Genomic DNA, 22,151 nt, shown 5'->3' with positions numbered 1-22,151 from the left:
AAGGGACTGCAGATAGATTTTGTTTCAGACCAACTCCACTGGCTGTGATCTAGTCTTTTCTAAGTCATAAGGACAAGAACGTCAAGTACGTTTTGTAAATAAAGAGAAACATGGAGGGAAACCTTTTTTTTTTAATTAAAGATTTTATTTATTTATTCATGAAAGACACAGAGAGAGAGGCAGAGACACAGGTAGAGGGAGAAACAGGCTCCCCGCAGGGAGCCCAATGCGGGACTTGATCCCAGGACCCCGGGGATCACGACCTGAGCCAAAGGCAGACACTCAAGCACTAGCCACCCAGGTGCCCCCGTGGAGGGGGAGTCTTTAAAATTAAATCATATTTATATGCAGAAAGCCATAGCTATGTTTTTATACAGTATTTTCATATAAAAGGAAAATAATATCTGTCTTTGAATTATTAAATAATATAAGCATTTTTTTAAAAATGAAATATATTTTATATTCTTTGAGATGCAAGGTCGCTTTCAGTAAATGGGACCTTTGAGGTTTTGCAGTTAAGATTTCTTGATGACCTTGAGCACAGAAAGAAACTAAACTCTGATATTTAGCTGAGGTCTTATCAAAACTCAGTAATTTTGTAAAGGGAATGTGTTTGAAGAACAGTATAGCAGATCCACCATAAATTAGCGTTTGCTAAGTGCTCATGATGGATTTGGGCCTTGTCTCTGGTTTCCCCCAGGCAAAGCTAATGACTACATTCCCAGCGTCACTTTCCTCTGGGTACTGTCCTCTGATTGAGCACTCACCTGGCTATGATGTAATTTTTTTGTTTGTGTCTATCTTACCCACAGACTGATATTTAAGATGAGGGATCTTACCCAGTTTACATAGTGCTCACAGCACGGTGGAGGACACTCAGTCAGTGCTGAGCACAGTTAAATGATGAATGATGGTCTGGATATGGTTCTGTTAACATGGGGAGCCCGCCACACCCAGGCTGACTCCGTGATAAGTCCCTGGCTTCTTCCAGGGAGTCCTGAAACACCAGGGAAACTGTGAGGGGACCCACACTAAGCTGAGATTCTCTAAAACCCTTCTCAGAAACACTGGAAATAGTCTAATTCATAGCAGAAGCTGGTTGGTTTTTTTTTTTTTTTTTGAGTGCTTATTTCACTGAATCCTAACAATTTTATGAGGCAGATGTTACTAATCCCATTTTACAGATGAAGAAAACTGAGTCTCAGGGATGCTAACTTCATGTTAGGGACTTGGCTAGGTTAGCCTTCTGGGAGGGTCCCTGTGCTTTAGAACTTAGACCATCTAGGTTCACAATCTGTGCCTTGCTACTTACTGTGTGACCCTGAGCAAATGACTGTTATCTGTCTGTGCCTCAGTTTCTTTATCTGTAGAATGGATAATAGTAGTTGTTTTTTTTAATCTGTTGTAATTGAATTTAAATTTAAAAAAATCTTCTGTAAAACCTAAATAAAGCGATGCAAATGAAGTACCTTAGTAGAATGCATGAGACAGAGTAAATATTCAGTGTTTTTATTATACTGATTATTGCTCTTAGAACCACAGGAGTTCAGATGCAGACCGGTCGGGCTCTGAAGGAGTGGGCAGTTAGGGGAGGTCTGGAAGCAGCTCTGGCAAAGGCCAGTCTGACGTCAGGAAGAGCACAGGGTAGCAGAGAGGAGGATGGCCTGGCTTGGGGATGCCTGCCGGCTGGGGGAGAAGCAGACCCTTGCTGCAGGATTGCGTAGTTGAGCTGGGCCTCAGGCCGTGGGGTGACGAGGTGGGGATGAATCTGAGGTGCCTTCCTGGAATAGAATTGACGAAACGTGTCCTCAGTCAGAAGTGGGGAATGCGGACAGGGAGGAATTGACATCGGGGCGGGAGAGGGGGGATTGGTGGCGGGGCTCTTCCCTAGGAAGCAAGATAAAGGAGGACGATTCTCGTGAGAGAGAGAAGGGGTTGGTGTGTTCGATCCAATGAGTGTGCACACAGGAGTGTGTGTTGTGCTCCGGTGAATGTGTAGGTGGGTCAACAGACGTCAGAGCCGGGATGATGGGGACCGTTTTGGGTGCTTCCTGAAGCCAGGGATGCAGGTGAGCAGACTCAGAGAAACGAAGGAGGGTGAGAAGGGACGAGGGCTCAGAAAGGGTCCTGTGTTCAAGTGCGATGGGATGAACCGGGAGGTCAGGCGGCGGAGTACGAGACTGGGACAGCGTTTGAAGGGGAGCTGTAATGAAGCGTTTCTTGTTTGTTTGGTTTGATTTTTTTTTTTTTTTTTTAGCAAGAAAAGTTCAGACATACTCAGAGTGGAATAGCACAGCAAACCGCCACATACCCATTATCCAGATTTAACAATTATCAAGATTTTGCCTCCGCTCATTACTGGCCCAAAGTACCTTAAGCAAATTTCAAACATCTTGTAATTATGCCTCTACATACTTTAGTAGGCATCTCTAAAAAGATTGACATGTCCCTGTCACGTGGGACATTAACCATGTCGTTCGTACGTATCATCTAATCTTCAGTCCTCATTCCCATTTCTCTATCTTGGATCTTTCTTCTTACAACTACCGTATTTTTTTTTCTTTAAGTCAAGATGGTAGCAAGGCTTACATGTTACATTTGGTTGGTATGTCTCATACTCTCTTTTTACTATAAAGCAGAGCCCTGTTTTTTAGTTTTCATGCCATTGCCTTGCATCAGTTTCTTAGACCTGTCCTGTAGGAAGCCTCACTTTCTTGCTTTATCTCTTTGCTTCCTTAAAGTGTAACTTTGATGAATGTTTGTAAGAGATGGGATTGGCAGGGCAGTGGGGGGCGGGGGTGGGGCTGAGTAAGTCTGAGAGTGGAAGGGGAGCCAGGATGGAGGGAGACATTGTGCCCATTCTGGAAAGAGGGTGGATGGCTTGGGAGAGCTTACTGCAGCTGTCTGCTTCTCTGCCCCAGAGAAAGTCATTCCCTGTCACCCCAGTATCTACACTGATGGGTATTTTCACATAAGCATGATACATTTTTGTGTGTGTATGCACACACATGTATAAAATGCTGCGTTTGGGTGCATATACACCCCGTATTTTGGTGGCATTGGTGGGAATGTGCTAGGTTAACAGTGAAGAGGCTGGGATTCCAGTCTGGAAACTGGTAGGCATTAGCTTGTCTGGGATTCTGAGCTCTTTCCTGTGCACTTTGAGTATTAACTTCCTGATCTCTAAAAATATGGCCATTGGACCAGATCAGCCCTCCCTTCTAGCTCTGTGCTTTTGCTGAATTTCTAAACATGTTGTTTGATTTTTCTAGCAGTTTGTATACTCCCAGCCCCAGACTCTCAGAGGATCTCTGTTTAACTGGCCGCACATATTTACAAAGTCCTGGGTTTGGGGTTCAGAGCCCTCAGCCCATGCCTCTGTCTTACCTTCCATTTTGCTGTCTTCCATCTTGGCCATTCTAACATGGCTACAGAGTGATTCACTGCCTCCAGACAGATAAGCCACACGTGGTTCTCCTCCAGGTTCTGCTTACAACATATCGTCTACCTGGAAGGCGTCATCAGTCTCTCCCATTGAAGGTTTGGTTCAGAGCACAGCCCACTCCCCATCATCTCCCTTCCATGCCAGATCCTGTTTGCCGTTTGTTGAGCCCCTGCCCTGTGCCAAACCCAGTGCTTTACAAATATCATATCTAATGCCCCAAGAGCAAATCCTGCAAGGTGTAGGACTTGCAATCCCCAGTTTTCATGGAATCAAATTGAGCTTTTAATGGGTTATGAAGCGGAGATCATACAGCTAGGAAGCCTCAGAGTTGGGATTTCAGCAGAGTTGGGTTTTTAGGTCCCTTCTCCTTCTTCAGCCCACAAGCCCCAGGGCATGTTGTCAATCTTTCTAATGCTGTTATCTAATGTTATTTTCTGCTTTAGCGCATTCGACATACTTTTATTGGGCATCCACTGTGTGCCAGGCACCTGTACAAATATTAACTCATCTGAGGGCAGGTTCTGTGTCTTACCATTTGTATTCTGTCCAGGACTTAACTGAAAGGTGGGACACAAGGTAGAAATTTAGTAAACATTTGTTCAGTTCAACCACAATGGATGAAGTCACCCAGCAAATATAAAGAGTGGTAATCAAATTAGGAGTCAACAAATATTTTCTCCTGTTGGCTGAATGGTCTGGGTACTTGTCAGATTACTGCCAGTTTCACTGGGAGCTCTTAGCATATCAACTTGTCATTTATTGAAACTGGCTAAGGGATGAATTGGGCTTGTTTTTACTCTTTGTCCTAAGGCTAGTAGCTGTTTTTTTTTTGAGAACACATTTTAGAATAGCTGTTAGTGAAAACAATTGAGTTGTTTGTTAAAGGACAGGAGGCATTTATGTCAAAATAAATTTACTGGTTATTTATGGACATCTGTTTTGACATAAATACCTAAAATCACAGTAGGATCACAATTATCATCAAGGCGCATTTAAATTGAACTTGTGTAAACTTCTGAGTTAAGTGCAGAAGTGTTCAGTGTACAAGAAAGAAAACGAGAAACTTCATTTATTTCCTGTTTCAGGAAATAAATACCTCAGTATTTCAGATGGCTGAAAGCTTCTAAAAAGTGCCAAGGCTTTTTGTCTTAGACATAATTGATGGAAGTATTTCTTAAGCAAATATATGAGAGAGAAAATTTCTGAAATTTATGCAGTGTCATGAAATTTATGATACGGAATTTATTCAACAAATTCATTTTGTCAACACTGGGCATGTATTAAGCACAAGCTATGGTTCTAGCTTCCAGGGATGTAGCAGTGAGCAATACAAGATGGCAGGTCTCATTGAGCCTTATTCTAGTAGAGAGGACATGTATCAATAAGTAGACAAATCAGTGAGAAAGGTCATCTCAGATACAGCAATCAGAACTGTGAATAAACTACAAGAGGATACTAAGATAGGGAACCATTTGCAGGGATGAAGAAGGCCCTTCCACATGGGCTGATCAGGTGAGGCTTCATTGGGAAGGTGACCTGTGGCCTGAGACCAGAATAATGACAGCTATTTGAAGAACTGGAGGAGCACAAAGGCTCTGGCATGAGAGGGACCTAGTGTATTCCCATTTGAGTTAGTTGGTTGGGTTGTTTTTTTGGGTTTTCTTTGAAGATTTTTTTATTTATTCATGAGAAACAGAGAGAGAGGCAGAGACACAGGCAGTGGGAGAAGGAGGCTCCTTCCGGGAAGGATCCCGGACCCCAGGATCTCGACCTGAATTGAAGGCAGACGCTCAACTCCTGAGCCGCCCAGGTGTCCCAGTTGGTTGGGTTTGAAGGGCTCATGAGGACTTTGAGAATATAAGCTGGGCAGGCAGCTAGGCCTGGGAAACAGGAACAGGGAGAATGATGATGTTGGAGACCAAGATTAAACAGCCTTCTGGTTTGGAGGTCATTAAAACCACTGAACAGGACCTTTGCTTCAAATTACCATCATGGAAGTTGCTTCCCTTTCCTGGTGCATAGTCACACAATGCTAAGTGCCAGTGAGGCATACCTCCAAGCCCCTTATGGATAGAAACTCATTTAATCCTTGAAACAACATTAGAAGGGTGGCACTATTATTTTCCTACCATTTTGCAGGGAAGAACACCAAGGCCCCAGAGACATTACTTTTCCCAAGATCACACTTATTTAGTGGAGCTTGAAGGCAAACGTAAATGGCTTGGTTTTGGAGTCTGTGATCTTAACTATGATATCATGCTACCTCATGGACAGTCCATCAGGAGAGGATAAAGAAGACCTTGAAGAAATCTGGAGGAGAGGAGTAGAGAGCATACTGAAGATGGGAGGGCATTGAGTGAAGTGAGAGATTCATCGCCTGCTAAGAAGTGGGTGGGGCACTCCAATCTGATTTGTGTCTCTTGAATTCACCACTGCATGGCTGCTGATAACTGTGGTCATGTCACATTCACCGCATGCTTTCCTGGACTGGTAGCTAGAATACTTTAATTGTGTTTAAAATAACTTCTTCAACTAACAGAACAATGTGAATGAACAAACAAACCAGAAAGGACAAAAGGAGTTGAAAAAAATGAACAACCGAAGAAGCCAAGGGCCACATCAGCAAAGAGTGAAAGCACTGGGTTCACTGACTGATTATAGGATGCTTGCTTGAAGTGATTTTTATTTTTAGAGAACAGACAGGTTATTTGAAGTCCTGTCCATGGAAGAATCCCAACTTCTCATCAACCAGAGCCTAACAGGCTGAGAGTTTCGAATTTTGCCTTTTGTGCCCAGTGGAAGCCACCCAGCAGTGCCTCTCCTGGCATTTCAATCTCTAGACTCATCCTGGGGGGTTGCCATGGCAACTCTAATCTGGTTTTCCTATGAATGTTCCTGAACTACCCATCCGGGTCTTTGACCCTGCCTCCAGGTAATAAAAGAGAATGTGTGAAAAGAGATCATGTACTTCTTTTCTGCCTTATTCCCTTTGTTCCAAGAAGGAACATGATGGTATTCAAATTAGTAGGATCCAGCTTTTTTTGTACCTGGAGGAGTGAACCTACACTTTCTTGGGAGATTTAAGATAAGATTTACCAGGTTTGCTTTTGACCTGGAAATAGTGCAATATAATTGCTGTTGCTCTGTGTTGGCTCACTTACCTACTTCTAGAATATTCCTTGGTGACCATCCCAGGGTTCCTATGGTTTCCACTATGTGGTAGTGCCAGGAAGTTTGAATAATTATTAAAAGCTTTAAAATGAGATATAAAAGAGCCAGTAGATTCTTCCATAATGGCTCCAATTCCCACATTGGCCGTTAGCACCACTAAAGGTGTGACCTTGTTTTTAATAGCATCATTATTTTCCTTGGTTAGTTTCATACTCTACTTCTTTCCATATTTAACTACGTTCCTCTATGATCTCTTCTAAATGATGGTTGCATGGTGTATTGCCCTTCCATTATAAATCCTGGTGTTATACTTTCTCCTCTTTCTTCCCTATTACTTGCTTATTAATTTCCCTATTGTTTTGCTCACACTTATGCTCAGTCAGTGACCTCTTCTTATCTTGTTATGTATCAAAAAAAGTAAGGTTCTTTGGAAACAAATGTGATTGACACTTGAGGAATAATGTTAATAGTGAAGTAGTAATAGTTAACACCTTCAAACACTTACAGCGTGCCAGGCGCTGTAGTGTAATTAACTCATTTTCATGACCATAGTCTACTCTTTGACATCATTTTCCTTGTTAGGAAACTGAGGCCCAGGGGTTATATAACTTGTGGATTATGGATTTGCTATTTCCCAGCATATGCTTCCTAAATAATTTGTATTATTTTATAACATGAGTAATCTGATTTTCAAACACCAAGCATTTTTCTTCTGTTTGCACACATTAGCCTATTTACATGGTGTTCTGCTAGTCCTTTCTACAAATTGATTAAGAACACTGGGATGTTTGTTCTTATTTTCCGTTAATATAGATTTGCACCCGATAAAAATGAAGGGAAATGTGGTTATTTCCTAATTCTGCAAACTCATTATTTGTTCAGAAGACTGTAATAAACTCTACCATTGTATAATGTCGGAAATAATAATTGCGCTTTTTTAGTCATGTGAAAAAGTTCCTTCAGGACTTAGGGAATATTCCTTAAGGAATAGTATTCCCTCTGTATTTTTTTTCAAGAGAATTTTTTCCCCTTGAAACATAAATTATAAATATGATAGGGATTGTCATAAAGGAAAATTGAAAAAAAAAAAAGAAAAATTGGAGGTTAGAATCCATATGAGAACACACCTGGGCATGCATGTCGCCACACACAAGCATGCATGTGGTGTTAGAAGCACAGTTCACCTATAACAGCCTTTTCAGTTCATATGAAACATGGAGTCACATTTACTGCAGACAGCAAGGTGAGACCTTGAATGCCTTTAGTCAGATCTTTTCTGGCCCAAACACCAGTCTTGTATGCTCCTCAGCTGGCATGGAAACTGTGGAGGTGATATTAATCCCAGCCATCATCCGATTGGAAGCCACAAACGGGACGACTGGCTCATGGGCATGTTGATAGACCATCTGGGCTTCCCATAGATTGCCCAGCCATCTGTGCCTCTCGCAACTTGGTATTTACTTATTTACTTTGAATGATTAAAAAAATTTAAAAAAAGAACCAGAGAGTTGCAGCACGAACAAATTTTGATTAAAAATTAGACCGTCATGCTACTATTGTGCATAAATGAGCCACGGAAGGCAAGCCACATGTTAGCAGTTTCACGGAGAAGGTGAGGAGTACAGCTGAGACTTGTGGAGCAAAATCTTTAAGACCAGGTCAACTACTAAAAGTCTTTTAATTCCCATTCCAGGATTTGAAAGCATTTAGAATCTTGCATTTTGGTTGCTTCTTTATTCTCACAGAAGAACAGAAACATATCTGCTTGATTATTAGACACACAAAAAAGTGGCTGATGTTCAGATTATGGAATTTGCTCACAGACCTCTTTTTGCGTGTTATTTTTGAATTAGGCAAAAGAAAGAGCATTGCATTCTTTGATAAGGACAGGACCCAGCTAAGGAAACGTGAGTACATAGGGAGTGGCTCATTAACACATCCAATTAATGAAACTTTGACATCACAACACTGGCTATTGTCAGTGAGCTTGCCAGGCTTCCAATTTCTCTTCATTAGTTATTCTGTTTCCCTAGTTGCTTCCTTCCTCCACCTTCACACAACAGCAGCATTATTAAGGGTGGATTAAAATGGCGTCCAAATTGATAAGAAGTAGTTATCTAGTGTTCCTGAATGTGTTTGTTACTTGAAAAAAGTTTCAGGCTAAATGGAGTGAAGAAGATTTGAAATGTAAATGGATTCCTTGTCCCTTTTGTAGATAATTGTACTAAATGCTAATTTGTGGGCCGCTAATGTGTTCTTGTGTTCACTGATAAGCTGTGTTGCTTGAAACAAATTTATAAAAAGAGACAAGTCGTTTGTCGGCAGAAACTCTCAACCCAGTGGAGTCGGTGTGTCTAATGATTTTCTGTGCTTCTGTGGAACAGGAATCTCATCTAAGCTGCCTCCCTCTGCAAATGCACGGCCTACCTACCCACCTGGTGACAATGGGTGGTTTAGAACTTGTTCTCTTTCTTGAGATCCATTTTAGAGATTTGGGATGGAATGTACGCTTCGGCTTGTTTAGGCAAGGAGTCTGCAAACTTTTCCTATAAAAGGCTCAATCATAATTCGTTATGGCCTTTGCAGGCCATCTGGTCTCTGCTAGGGCAGCTCAACTCAGCCTTTGTAGCCCATGAAGAACCTTATGTAATATGTAAATGAATGAATGAATGTAAATTGGAAATATGTTCCAATAAAACTTTATTTATAGACACCGAAATCAGGTTTTTTGTGTAATTTTCACATGTATTAAACACTATTTTATTTTTTACTTTCTTCTAATAATTCAAATATAATTTTACAGTAGAATTTATCTGTAGCTCAGGGCTTTTACCAAGAGGCAGTGGGTAAAGATTTGGCCGAGGAACCATAGTTTGCTAACCCCTGGGTTAGACACTTCTTTTGTCCTGTGTGTCTCTCCTTCAGATCTCTTTTCTTTTCAGCTTTCTAAATGCAGACCCACCACTGCCCCCAGGATCTTTCCATGGTGGGTACGACTGGAGGCCCCACTAGGTTTTTGTTTTGTTTTGTTCCCTGTGGTGGATGGGAAGAGGGATGGGTGAGCCTCTTTTGTTTGTAGGAGTGGGGAGAAGGACAGTAGTGATTTATACTGCCCACTAAAATTTAGGCTTAATAGTTTAGGCGCATAGAATTGGATGCTTCTTGACTTTTTTTTTTTTTTTTAATTATAAGAAATTCAGATGCTGTAATTTTGCTGGGGGAAATGACCAAGATGTGATGAGTGTATTGCATGTGACACTGGTCTATTTTTTTTTTTATTATTATTCCTTAAAAAAATGCAGATCCAATTGTGAAAACACAACAGGGCTTGACTGAGGTATTACTGGACCCGGCTGCCTTTCAGCTTGGTTGAAGTCCTTTCTAATGAGAACAAAGCCGAATTGGGGGTCATTGCTCATTGTCCACAGGCACTAGTTAGCAAACTACCTCTGATAATTTGGAGGATGCAAAACATCCCTTTGTCCTACATAGCTTCGTAATTACTGATCTTTTGAACCTCTAGTTGTGGAATAAATTGAGTCTTATGCACTTGAGTCCTGCAATATTTTACTTGAGGGTGAGGAAGTTAATGTATACCTTCTTTGGTTAGTACTTCAGACACTTGGAGAATGCCTTTGATATTTAATCAACACAGAAACAAAAGTAGCCTGAAACTGTGTAGGAATATTTTAACTAAGTAGGTTAAATTACTCTTTTATTAACTTATCTGTTTATTTGAATGAGCTCTTTTCATTTGGATGAGGCAGTGCATCATAGTGGAAGAGAACTGTTAATAAAAATCTGATTTGCCTATTGACTTGCTTCAGTCATTAGTGAGCAAACCTTTTTTAGGTCATTTTGGTCTCCATCAGCATCTGTTGTAGAGGAATGTCATGGAGGTTTAGCTCCACTTCACAATCCAGGAAATGACTATGGGTTTTGAGGATCATGGGGTGGTGGGGGGCAGCGATGGGCAAGTTTTATCACCCTTGGGTATGTGGCTATGTACAGTTGAGGTTGGAGGACGGTGATCCCAACAGCACGCGGGGAAGCCCACAGAGACACAGCTGTTGTTTGCTGCCGTATGGCAGGACAGGGCCTTTGGGGACAGGCCATGTGCTGCATTTCCACATGAGCTTTCCTCAGGCTGTTCCGACCTAGCTTGCTCTCACTTCTTCCTCTGAAAACCTTTCCATTCACTGGCATAAAATTACTCACACTTCTTTCTTTCATTAAAAATTAGATACTTGACATATATCCACACGAAAAATATTCATAACCTTCTTTACAATAGTGAAAAGGTGGAAACAAACCAAGTATCCATCAATTTATTAATGGATAAAAGAAAGGTGTACGTTCGTACAGTGAAATATTACTTGGCTATTAAAAAGAATAAAGTAGGGCAGCCCCGGTGGCTCAGCGGTTTAGCACCGCCTGCAGCCCAGGGTGTGATCCTGGAGACCCAGGATTGAGTCCCACGTCGGGCTCCCTGCATGGAGCCTGCTTCTCCCTCTGCCTGTGTCTCTGCCTCTCTCTCTCTCTCTCTCTCTCTCTCTCTCTGTGTGTGTCTCTCATGAATAAATAAATAAAATCTTTAAAAAAAAAAAGAATAAAGTACAGATATGTGCTAAAACCTGGTAAGCCTTGAAAACATGATGCTAAGTGCAAGAAGCTGACACAGAAGACCACGTGTGACTCCATTTATAAGAAATGTCCACAAAAGGCAAAGCTAAATAGGCAGGAAGTTGATTAGTGATTGCTAGGGGCTAGGGGGAGTGACTGCTAATTGGTATGTTTTGGGGTGATGAAAATATTCTAAAATTAGATACTGGTGATTCAAACGTGCACAATCCTTTGAATATACTGAAAAAAATCACTGTACTTTAAAAGGCTGAATTATTTGGTGTGAGTTATAGCTCAATAAAACTTATAAAAATGATGCATTTAGGGGTGCCTGAGTGGCTCAGTCAATTAAGTCAATTAAGTATGACTCTTGATTTCGGCTCATGTCATGATCGCGACAGGGTTGTGAGATTTAGTCCTCCATCGGGCTCTGTGCTGAGCATGGAGTCTGCTTGTGTCTCTCCCTCTGTTTCTCCCCCTGCTCATGCTCTCTCACTCTCTCACACATAAATAGATAAACAAAATCTTAAAAACCAAAAACAGTGCATTTGAAAATAAAGAAATTATATGTTTATATAACTTTGTCATCATGGAAAACTAACCAGATTCTTCAGAGTTACACAGTTTGTATAACTTTTAAAAAATTTTAATAGTTTTAACAGTTATATACTTATGCATTTATTTGATCAGTTGGCACAGTCTCTGCCCCTGGGGGAGAAAGATTATCTGAAAAACCAAGTCTTATTCCATGGATGACAAATCAAGTTTATGATTCTGTACTGTGATTTCAGTTATTTCCAAACAGCATCAGGTCCCATTTGTTCAGATGAGTAGTTTGTGGTTGCAAAACCCTCAAATGAAAAAGAAAATAGAGATACAGCTTTTCCTCCCCCTACCCCTCATAGCACTAACATCTTAACTGGATGCTTCTGGCTGCGTGGCATCATGGTTAAAATATGGCCATCAAGGTTTGTGCTTTGTACGTAATTGGCCTTTTGGGAGCCTAAGTGTTGGTGTCCTAACCTGGGCAGTTCATCGTGATGCTGTCCACAGACAGGATCCCGTTTTGATGAGAAAGAAGAAAAAAACAACAGTTAAGTTGCCTCCCATCTTAGATTTCTTTCTTTTCTTTCTATTTTTTTTTTTATGATAGCTGAAGATAAAATGTCCTTGCACCCAAATGTTATTATCTGGTATATCTGCCTTAGAAAAGACAAAACAAAGATCAGGTGGTCCACATATTTGAAACATTTCTTAGCTGAAATACAAAAGACCATTGTGGTTGAAAATAAACTGAACCATGGCTCTGGGATGGGAAGAATGGCCCCTGGGCCTGCGAAGGGGATTATTATAACAGAAGCAGCAGTTGTTTGTGGCAGGAAAAATTATTCAGAAGGTTGCTATTTCTGCAATTCTGGGATGCTCCAGCTGCATAGATTGGAACTGGTAATACTCCAGTCACTAGCCCATCTGTTTCTAAAACAGTCCCGAGAAAAATGTAAGGATGGCAGGCAGAGTGGTGGCAGTGGCTCGTGCTTTCTCCCTCCCGGTCCCGAAGTAACTGAGCTGGAATCAGAATTCTGTGTGTTTAACTCAGTGATTTTTTTTTTTAAGAGTATTCACAACTTGTAGTTCATTTTGGTGAATTATTTGATGATGAAGAGGAGCATTAAGAAAATGATCGAATCCTGAGAAGGAGCTGGGCTCTGAGGTGCAGAAGGCAGAAATCCTTGAGGGTTGGCGAGGAGTGTGGTTTCTATGGTAGAGTTGAAAAAGCCTGGGCTTTGAAGTTAGGAGTATCTGAGTTCCCTTTCTGGTTCCACCTCTTAAGAGCTGTGTGTGCATAACCCAGCAGCTTAACCTCCCTGGATGGTCGTTGAGGGTTCTCAAGGGGCTCAAATTTCATCAGGTGGTGAGAATTAACTGGAATAAAATGTGCAAAACTCCAAAATTTTGAATAAGCACTCAATAAATGCTATGGAGGTTTAACTTTAAGAAAGAAAAGACCACTCCTAGAGATGCTGCACATGTCATGTTGACCAAATGGCACATGTCCAGGAAATGGAGTCCTCTGGAGCCATCCTGGGAGCAAAACCCAGTAGAAGTCTGCAGATGAACTGCAACTTTTGTGTTCTTTTTTTTTTTTTTTTAACTTTTGTGTTCTTAAACCTGCATTGTCCTTTGCTCAGAAACTATTGTGAAATCCTAGTGAAATTCAGAATTTTCTGGAAATCCTACAACCCTTTGGAGATAAGCTCCCCCTAGACTCTGGCAGTGAGGAAACGGGTTGTGTTCATCTGAGTCAATTGAAAATGAATTGACCAACGTTGTCTGTAAATCTCCAAATTTTAATATCGGACTTTAAAGATTAACTTCTGGGAAGTGAGCTCTGACTTTAATGTTTTCTGCTCTATGGACTCTAGTGTATGCATAATTTTTAATAACATGAGCCTCAGTATTGTCATCTGTCAAATAGGCTAAATGGGAACTCACCTTGTTCTGAAGACAGGGCAAACAAAGCCACACATCAGGTAGGTAGTCATCGAATGTTACTTTTCTCTGAGCTTCATGCTGTAAGATGCCATATTTGTTCCCTGGCTTTTAAATTTTTGACACTTTGGAAAAGAATAGAGAGATGCCAGACTGAGATCAATATTGTTCCAAGCTCTCTGACTTTCTGGATAATTGTTTTATCGTATTTGGGGAGAAAGTTATCCCTCTAGCATCCTACTTGATTTTGATAAGATGGTAAACATGCGTTCTCTCTCTCTCTCTCTCTCTTTTTTTTTTTTTTTTGACTCATCTCTTATGTGGGTCATTTAATTGACTAAAACACTGAAGCTACCTGTGATTAGTGTATAAGTTTGGGTAAAAAGTTCTTTGTTACCCTGCTTACATATGGAAGATAAATCATTTCCTCATGCCCTCATACATCCCAATCCAGTACTCTCTACTATCCAAAAAAGTCTCTTCTTAACCCCTCAATACTCAAATTGTTTTTGTGTTACTGGAATTGGGCCCAGAGATCCATGGATGGACAAATCTGATATGTCCACTGAAATATTAACAGGGTTTAAAGAGGAGCCAGGAATTGTCAGGAATTAGAAATTACAGTACTATCAAAGCTGTATTCCCATGTCATATTTTCTGGACTGTTCAGCAATTACTTATCTTATGAGAACCAACATTGATCATTGTGTCAAAATTACTCATTTGATTCAGAAAATTTATATTGAGCCCGTTTTGTACAAAGTGCTGTGCTAGGCACTGACGGGAAGGGGAGAATGCAAATACGAATTATCCATGGCCCTGCTTTCTTTTTTTTTTTTTTTTTTTATTTATGATAGTCACACAGAGAGAGAGAGAGAAGCAGAGACATAGGCAGAGGGAGACGCAGGCTCCATGCACCGGGAGCCCGACGTGGGATTCGATCCTGGGTCTCCAGGATCACGTCCCGGGCCAAAGGCAGGCGCTAAACCGCTGCGCCACCCAGGGATCCCTATGGCCCTGCTTTCAAGGAGCTTTTTGTTTTGTTGTGAGGAGAAAACGTGTATATAAATAATCCAAAGTAGAAAGGAGGCGGTTATTGCATCTGGCATAGGGAAACTAGGAAGGGCTTGATGGAGAAGTGGCACTTGAGCTGTGTCTTGAGTGACAGGTAGGATAGGGAGATGGTCTGTTTTCTAGTCAAAAGAACCATTTCCTGTTGTTAAACAGGCATCTGATAGAGTTGGCCTGGACTTAGTGGGGGAGGGGGGTCATTCCTTGGCCTATGAGATTTCTCAATAATGTACATTCCATGAACATTTTATGTACAGACACACACAGGCACACACAAAGAGACATACACAGAGGAATGTTATGTATATGAATTTAGCTGAAATGTAATTATAGTTGTCTTTTGGCCAAGATGCTTGAAGCCAATAGTTCTGCTTTTAATATATGTGTGTATTTGGCCAGAGACAGCAGACATGTTTTTAATTCAATTGCCATCTATTACGAAAAGCCCAGATCAGTTCATGAATTAGGAATTCATCCCAAGGATCAGAATTAAATGAGATGTTCTATTTCAATCAAAACATTTGGGAGCTTTCCAATAGAGACAGACTTACTCACTTCCTGGCATGCATTGTAGTCTTGGGAAGATAAAGGTGGATCATATTTGGTTTTTATGAACTCATTCTCACCCCAGAGTCTCTGACAACTAAAAACCTTACAAAAATGAACATCTAGAATTGCTTGGTCTCATTGTGCAGTGATCTGAGATGTCATGTTCATGTTCAGACTACTAACTGTATTATGATTAGCTATCTTTATCTTCCCTAAATTGAGCTCATGCAATGGACAGAGGAAGGTCAGAGGGTTTGGGCCATTCATATGGGGTGGAGGGAGAATCAGACAGATACAAATATATGTGTTCACTGAATAATCCCTGGGTTCTAAATAGTAAATAAATATGAATTAAAGTTCTAAGGGTGGCTGGCCTTTTACTATTAATATTGCATTTTTCCAAGGTGCCTTGAATAATGAGCCTTTGCTTTTAAAATTTCAAGAATGGAAGATCACAGGTGGATGAATTCATTCAGAAGTCATAATAAAATAAGGATATTAACTTTGTTTAGAAAAATCAGCGGTTTTACATTTTCTGAAGTGAAACATCTAGAATTTAGTTTTAAGGTTTAAAATATTGAGGGGTGACTGGGTGGCTCAGTCTGTTAAGTATCCCACCCTCATTTCGGCTCAGGTCCTGATCTCTTCAGTTCTGGGATTGAGCCCTGCATCGAGCTCTCTGCTCAGTGGGGAGTCTACTGAGAATTCTCTCTCTCTCCCTCTGCCCCTCCCCTCGCTCATGTGTTCTCTCTCTCTCTCAACTAAATAAATAAAATAAAATAAAATAAAATAAAATAAAATAAAATAAAATAAAATAAAATAAATAAAATAAATAAAATAAAATAAAATAAATAAAATAAAATATTGAGCCTATGACCCAGCTCCCTTCCCTGTGCCCCTGCTTGTCATTCTCTATGCTCTGGCTCATCTCCTGGGCTTAGAATGTCCTTTCATATAGAAACACTCCCAAAGTCTCCTTAATGGTAATAATAGTGATAATAGCCAGATAAATCATAAATGCAATTTTAGTACTAAAGATTACCAAGTGCCAGTAGCCTACATTCACAGTCTCATCTAGTCCTTGTTACAGCTTTGTGAGAGAGGCACAATTTGAATCCCTACTTTGACACTGAAGCTAAAAGGTGATAAGTAAACTGCCCAAAATCACACAGCTAGTCTGTAGGATTTTTGCTGAGCTCTGGCTGATTCTCTGTTGGCTCTCAAAGTTAACTTTTTGGTAATTCCACATTTTTGATATCTTCTACCAAATCTGTTTTCACAGGTGCTTTCAGTGGCTTTATGTACTTATCATAAAGTCTATCACAGTTATCACTTTTACTTTCATTTTCCTCAATTGGAAAAATAATTGTTTTTAATGAAAAATTAGAAAACAGAGAAAAGAAACAGAGAAAAACAAAATAGCAAGAATCAAGAAATCATCATCTACAATCTCATATTGTAGAAAAAAAAACCCACCAGGGTTCAAAAGGCTACCTACTGTATGATTCCATTTGTATGGTTTTCTAGAATAAGCAATGTGATAAGTAAGGGAAAGGCAGCAGATTATAGATGGCTAGGGTCTGGGGTGGGAAGAAGGATGGACTACAGAAGGACACACACAGAAGGACGTTCTGGAAAGATGAAAATGTTCCATATCCTTATTGGGATGACAGTTATATGATTGTATGCCTTTGTCAAAACTCCTAGAACTGTATACAAAAATAGCAAATTTCACCATATGTAAATTATTCATTAGTAAACATGACTGAAAACACAGCCAATATTAACACCTCGCTACATATCCTTCCACTCATTTTCTTATGCATCCTAATTATAAAAGTATGTCTTTAAAACAGATCACACTCTGTCTTAAAATCTATTTTTCACTCAAAAATATATCAAAAGTATCCTTTATCATCAATAACAATTCATCATAATCATGAACAATGAGCATGATTGTTTGAATAAACTTTCTGATTATTTAAATTGGTTTTCATCCAAATTTTCTTATAGCAGATCTTGCTCCTAAGCTCTACTGTTAATGTATCCTGTGTGGAAAAGACCCTCTTTTTCCCCAAAAACAGTTGCTTGGACTGAAAAATAGCAAAATCGGTGAATTGCCTAGATAACCTCTTTGGGGACACTCTGTTTGTGGCTAGCCTGCTCCTTAGCAGGTTGTTGAGGAGTCTACTTTTCAGTACATTTTCCTTGACCTTGCCATGGAAATATAGCTAAAGCAGAACCAACCTGTGTGAGTGAACAGAAATGATCAGCTATTTTTACCTTCCTGCTCCATTTGGGGCTGGTGTTCATCTTTCATAAACTGACTTTTAAAGAATGAACTTCCTTCCGCCTTCTATGTTTTGCCAGTGGAAATATTTACTCTATGTGGAACTTGCTTTTTGGGGGAGTATAATGAATGTTATTTCTTTTAAAAGGTACAATAAATATTTTCCTCCTGACCTCTAAAAGTAAATGGATGAAAATAAAATCGATTGTTTTCCTCATAAATTCAGATAGACATATTACTTCTGTTTCAAAAATGACATCAGCTAGATCACCTCGCAAGCTAATGACACTTTTCCTGCCAGACAGAACATTTGATTTACCATTGTCGTGAAGTCACTGTGCCATCCTGTTTTCCATTCACGCCACATGCCTGAAGTATTGTGACATTTAACGTTTCCTATAATGAAAAATAAGAAAAAATTGACAAGGCTCATTGTTCACCATTACATAGAGAAAAAGCTCTCCACAGACATTCCAAGAGCTTCTCCGTGGGTCTTACTCTGTGTGGCCAGCCTTCTCTTTCCCCTCTGAGAGTTCACACACTCCCTGCCTCTTCCCCTCCCTTGCAGATTTTATGAAAGCCTTTCTAGCATAGAGAAGTAGGATTAGAACAGAAGCCACCTTCTTCGTATGCAGGATCTCCCAACTTTGGAAAGCATTTTAGACTCTCGAAGAGTTTAGAGTTCCTTGGTGATGCAGTCATTTAAGCATCCGACTCCTGATCCCGGCTCAGGTCATGATCTCAGGGTCTTGCTATTTGGGTCAATTCCCACGTCAGGCTCCATGTCGGGCTTAGGCTCCACACTGAGCATAGAGTCAACTTCAGATTCTCTCTTCCTCTCCCTCTGCCCCTCCCTCTTGTGCCTTCTCCCCTCTCCTCAAATAAATCTTTCAAAAAATTTACAGACTCTCAAAGGGTTTGATTAGCTACTGTGCTTCCTATCCTTCTGTATCTAACATTGCCATCCCCTGGTGCAATGATAGTTTCTTAGAAGGGACCTGAGCCTCTGGTTTCTTTTTAGATATGTCCATAGAATTTTTTTTATTTTTTTATTTTTTTTTATTTTTTTTTTAATTTTTATTTATTTATGATAGTCACACACAGAGAGAGAGAGAGGGGCAGAGACACAGGCAGAGGGAGAAGCAGGCTCCATGCACCGGGAGCCCGACGTGGGATTCGATCCAGGGTCTCCCGGATCGCGCCCTGGGCCAAAGGCAGGCGCCAAACCGCTGCGCCACCCAGGGATCCCCATAGAATTTTTTTTAAATTAGATAATCAGAAGTCCCCTGTTGACCACTTGCTATAGACCAACCAGTGTAAGGAAAGACACCAGCATCTTGCCCTGTAGGAACGTGTCACTGTTCATTTGAATTTTTTCTCTCTTGTATACAATTTTCTATATGTTTTTTTATATGTTTTCCTTAAAAGAAACCTAAAACAGGATCACATTCCCTCTTTGGAATGTCCTGTGTTGCGATTCCTCAGCAGGGACATCCCATCTGTGGGCTGCCTGGAACGTCCTGAATTGGGTATGTGTGCGCTGGCAGGTTCCACCTAGGGTTTGAGACGGTGGAACCGCTCAGGAAATGGGAGGGTGTCTATGGTTGCTGTTGCTTGTTGCAGCAACCATGGATGAATAATTGACTCTCCAAAGCTTTATGAGCTAAATGAAACGAGTCTTGCTACTTTACTTGGACATGAGTCTTTTTCTTGAAATCACAATGCAGCTTAGATCGATCTCTCTTGGAGTGGCCTCCCTTTCAGATGGTGGAGGGCTCAGAAACTGACCTTACGGTCTCGTGGAATATGGACAGTGATCCAGGAGGCAGACTGGTCACCCACGTCGGTCCTTTTGAATCCTCGGCTGGTCACCTGGTCTCCCGTGCTGCAAGGCTCAGACAGGGCTAGCGGTCTGCTCTTAAATCAGTGTGTGTTTGGATGGTCAGTGCTTCAAACTCTTGCCCTTTTTAGGTTTAAGTGTGTGTGAAGAAGAAAGTGGAGACCTTGAATATTAAACTTCTGTTGCCATTTATGTGATTCGAAGGCGGTTTTGTGGAGAATTATTGTTCTTAGGTGGAATCACAGCCCAGAGTTTGGAATGAAGTCATCCCAGCCACTTGTGCCAGGCCCCAAACAAGCCATCTAACTGATCTTTTCCCCGGAGTCAGATACAAATAGAACAGTTTCAGAGCTCTGCAGTGGTGGAATTTCAGAGCAGTTTAGCCGTGGTCATTCTCCTTTCTGCTTTAAGACAGGATGCATTGTGCCAAGGCTAACTCCATCCACATTAGGAACCAGGAGATAGACAGCTGTAGAAGACACAGCCCCACCTCCCTAACGAGCTGCAGACAGTTAAGCAGCAGGAGAAAAGGAAGGACTGCTGAGGCTTTATCTAGTCATTGCATTTATTTACATGGACCCCAAGATTTATTCTTTGTCACTTTGTCTCTGATTTAAATTCTTTCTCGCGGTGCCTGGGGACCTTCTGATCTTCCGGCACCTCTGTGGTTTTGCACCAGCTGTCCTCTGCAGTGTGGTGGCAGCCCTGCTCCCTCTGGTGGAAGACCTGGTCCACAGTGCTCAGAGAGCCCCTCACTTCTGACCCAAAAGATCCTGGCTAGGAAGTGCACTCAGATTACTCAGCTTTCAGTTTTGAAATCATACCATTCAGTCAGGTATTTGCTGACCCATCAAGGCAGCAGAATCAACAGAAATGAAGCCAAGTCCCTGCTTCATGGAGCTATTTTAGTGGTGCATTAGAAGGGTGTATCTGTGGTGCAAGTACCAAGAAACAAGCGAAGACAAGTTCCCTTTTTCTTAATGAAGGAAGAAGAAGAAGAAGAAGAGAGGAGAAGAGAGGAGAAGGAGAAGGAGAAGGAGAAGAAGAAGAAGAAGAAGAAGAAGAAGAAGAAGAAGAAGAAGAAGAAGAAGAAAAATCTTGCAGAACTTGGTGGACCCAACCCACCAGTGACTCTGTTTTGAGTGAAGGAAGTCAGAAATTTGGGAAAAACAGCTTCCTAGTCTGTGCAGCCTGTTGTAACCAAATAGCAGAGGCTGGCTGACTTCTAAACAATAAACATTTATTTCTCACAGTTTTTAAAGCTGGGAAGTCCAAGGTCAAGGTGTGTATCTGGTAAGGGCCATCTTCTTACTGGAACCTCACAGGTCAGAAGGGGTGAGGGAGATCTCCAGGGTCTCTTGTGTAAGGGCAGTAATCCTATGCTGAGAGTTCTATACTCATGACCCAAATCTCCCTAGGGGTCTCGCCTCCTAATGTCATGACCTCAGGGATGAGAATTTTATCATATATGAATGTCGAGGAGGCCCAGACATTCAGAACATAGCAGATAGTTATAAACTTAGGGCATTATTCAAGAGTCATAAAAAATAAATTTGTAGAGGGAGAGAGGATCCCTATGTGGTCTGCGTAATCCTGGGAGAGAATTGGTTGGGGCAAAGCTGCCAAAGGTCCACTTTGTATGTTCTCTGAGTTTCTGAGTTGCCATTATCTCGGGTATTTTGTTCATAGCTCCCACCACCTGATGGAAGTATATTCAGAGCAAGTGCAAACAAAAGTTACTTGAATCCAGGTGTTCATTGTAAAACATATGAAACAGCTTGGAAATATGTGCCATGCAAATAAAGCTTTATTTTTATTATATTATCAATGGAAAGCCGAAAGTTGGACCAACATATTTTGCCTGCACATTCCTGGAAAAGGCTCAAAATATGCAAGCAAGGAGTTGATAGCAAGTGTGAGCTTATCCCCAAGTCTCTGTTAACGTAAGGCCAACTATCAGCTTTGGTTTTTATAGTTTCTGAGCATCACACAGAGAATCAAGAAAGAAAATAGCCCCTCACCTCACTCCCAAGATGGCCAGGAATGTCTTCTGTAAGGACACAGTGAAGATCAGGACTAATGGATTTTGTTAGCTAGCCAGCTAACAAAATGAGTTTCCAGATTGTTCTAGAAAGGAGAGCAGAAGAACAGAGAAACAAGATCCCTGTTACACACACTCAGGGCTGGATACTGTTTTATTTGCAGGTACTAGTTGAGAAACAAGTTTCTGTTTAACACAAATGGCAACATGGTAGTTCGATTTTTAATTTCTCAAGGAACCTTCATACTGTTTTCCACGGTGGCTGCACCGATTTAAACTCCCACCAATGGTGCCTGAGGATTCCCTCTTCTCCGGATCCTTCCCAGCATTTACCCTGGTCCTTTTGGGAAGAGCCATTCTGAGATGGTATCTCAGGGTGGGTTTGATTTGCAGTTCCCTGATGATGAGTGATGTCAAGCATCTTTTCATGTACCTGTTAGTTGTTTGTATATTTTCTTTGGAAAAGTGTTTATTCATATCCTTTGGCCATTTTGTAAGTGGGTTGTGTGTGTGTGTGTCTGTGCCCATGTGCAATCGAGTTGTATACTTCCCTTGTATATGTTAGTTATTTGCCTCTGAGCAGGCCCGTGGTTTGCAAGTACTTTACTCGGTAATTTTCCTTTTCATTTTG

General features: G+C 41.0%; 1 protein-coding gene and 1 long non-coding RNA gene across 17 annotated transcripts in view; one reads left to right on the top strand and one right to left on the bottom strand.

The window, feature by feature from the left end:
• NCAM1 (neural cell adhesion molecule 1) overlaps positions 1-22,151 on the top strand; it is a 297,000-nt gene that overhangs the window by 127,373 nt on the left and 147,476 nt on the right. The window lies entirely within an intron of this gene.
• On the bottom strand, positions 1,518-19,604 carry LOC118354887 (uncharacterized). Its single transcript, XR_004816262.2, has 4 exons — positions 19,428-19,604; positions 17,959-18,035; positions 13,733-13,854; positions 1,518-1,781 (listed from the first exon to the last, which is right to left on the bottom strand). It is a non-coding gene; the product is annotated as an uncharacterized LOC118354887 (long non-coding RNA).

The sequence above is a fragment of the Canis lupus genome, chromosome 5, assembly GCF_003254725.2.
Source record: "Canis lupus dingo isolate Sandy chromosome 5, ASM325472v2, whole genome shotgun sequence".
Taxonomy (NCBI): domain Eukaryota; kingdom Metazoa; phylum Chordata; class Mammalia; order Carnivora; family Canidae; genus Canis; species Canis lupus.
This window is presented reverse-complemented; position numbering and strand designations above follow the sequence as displayed.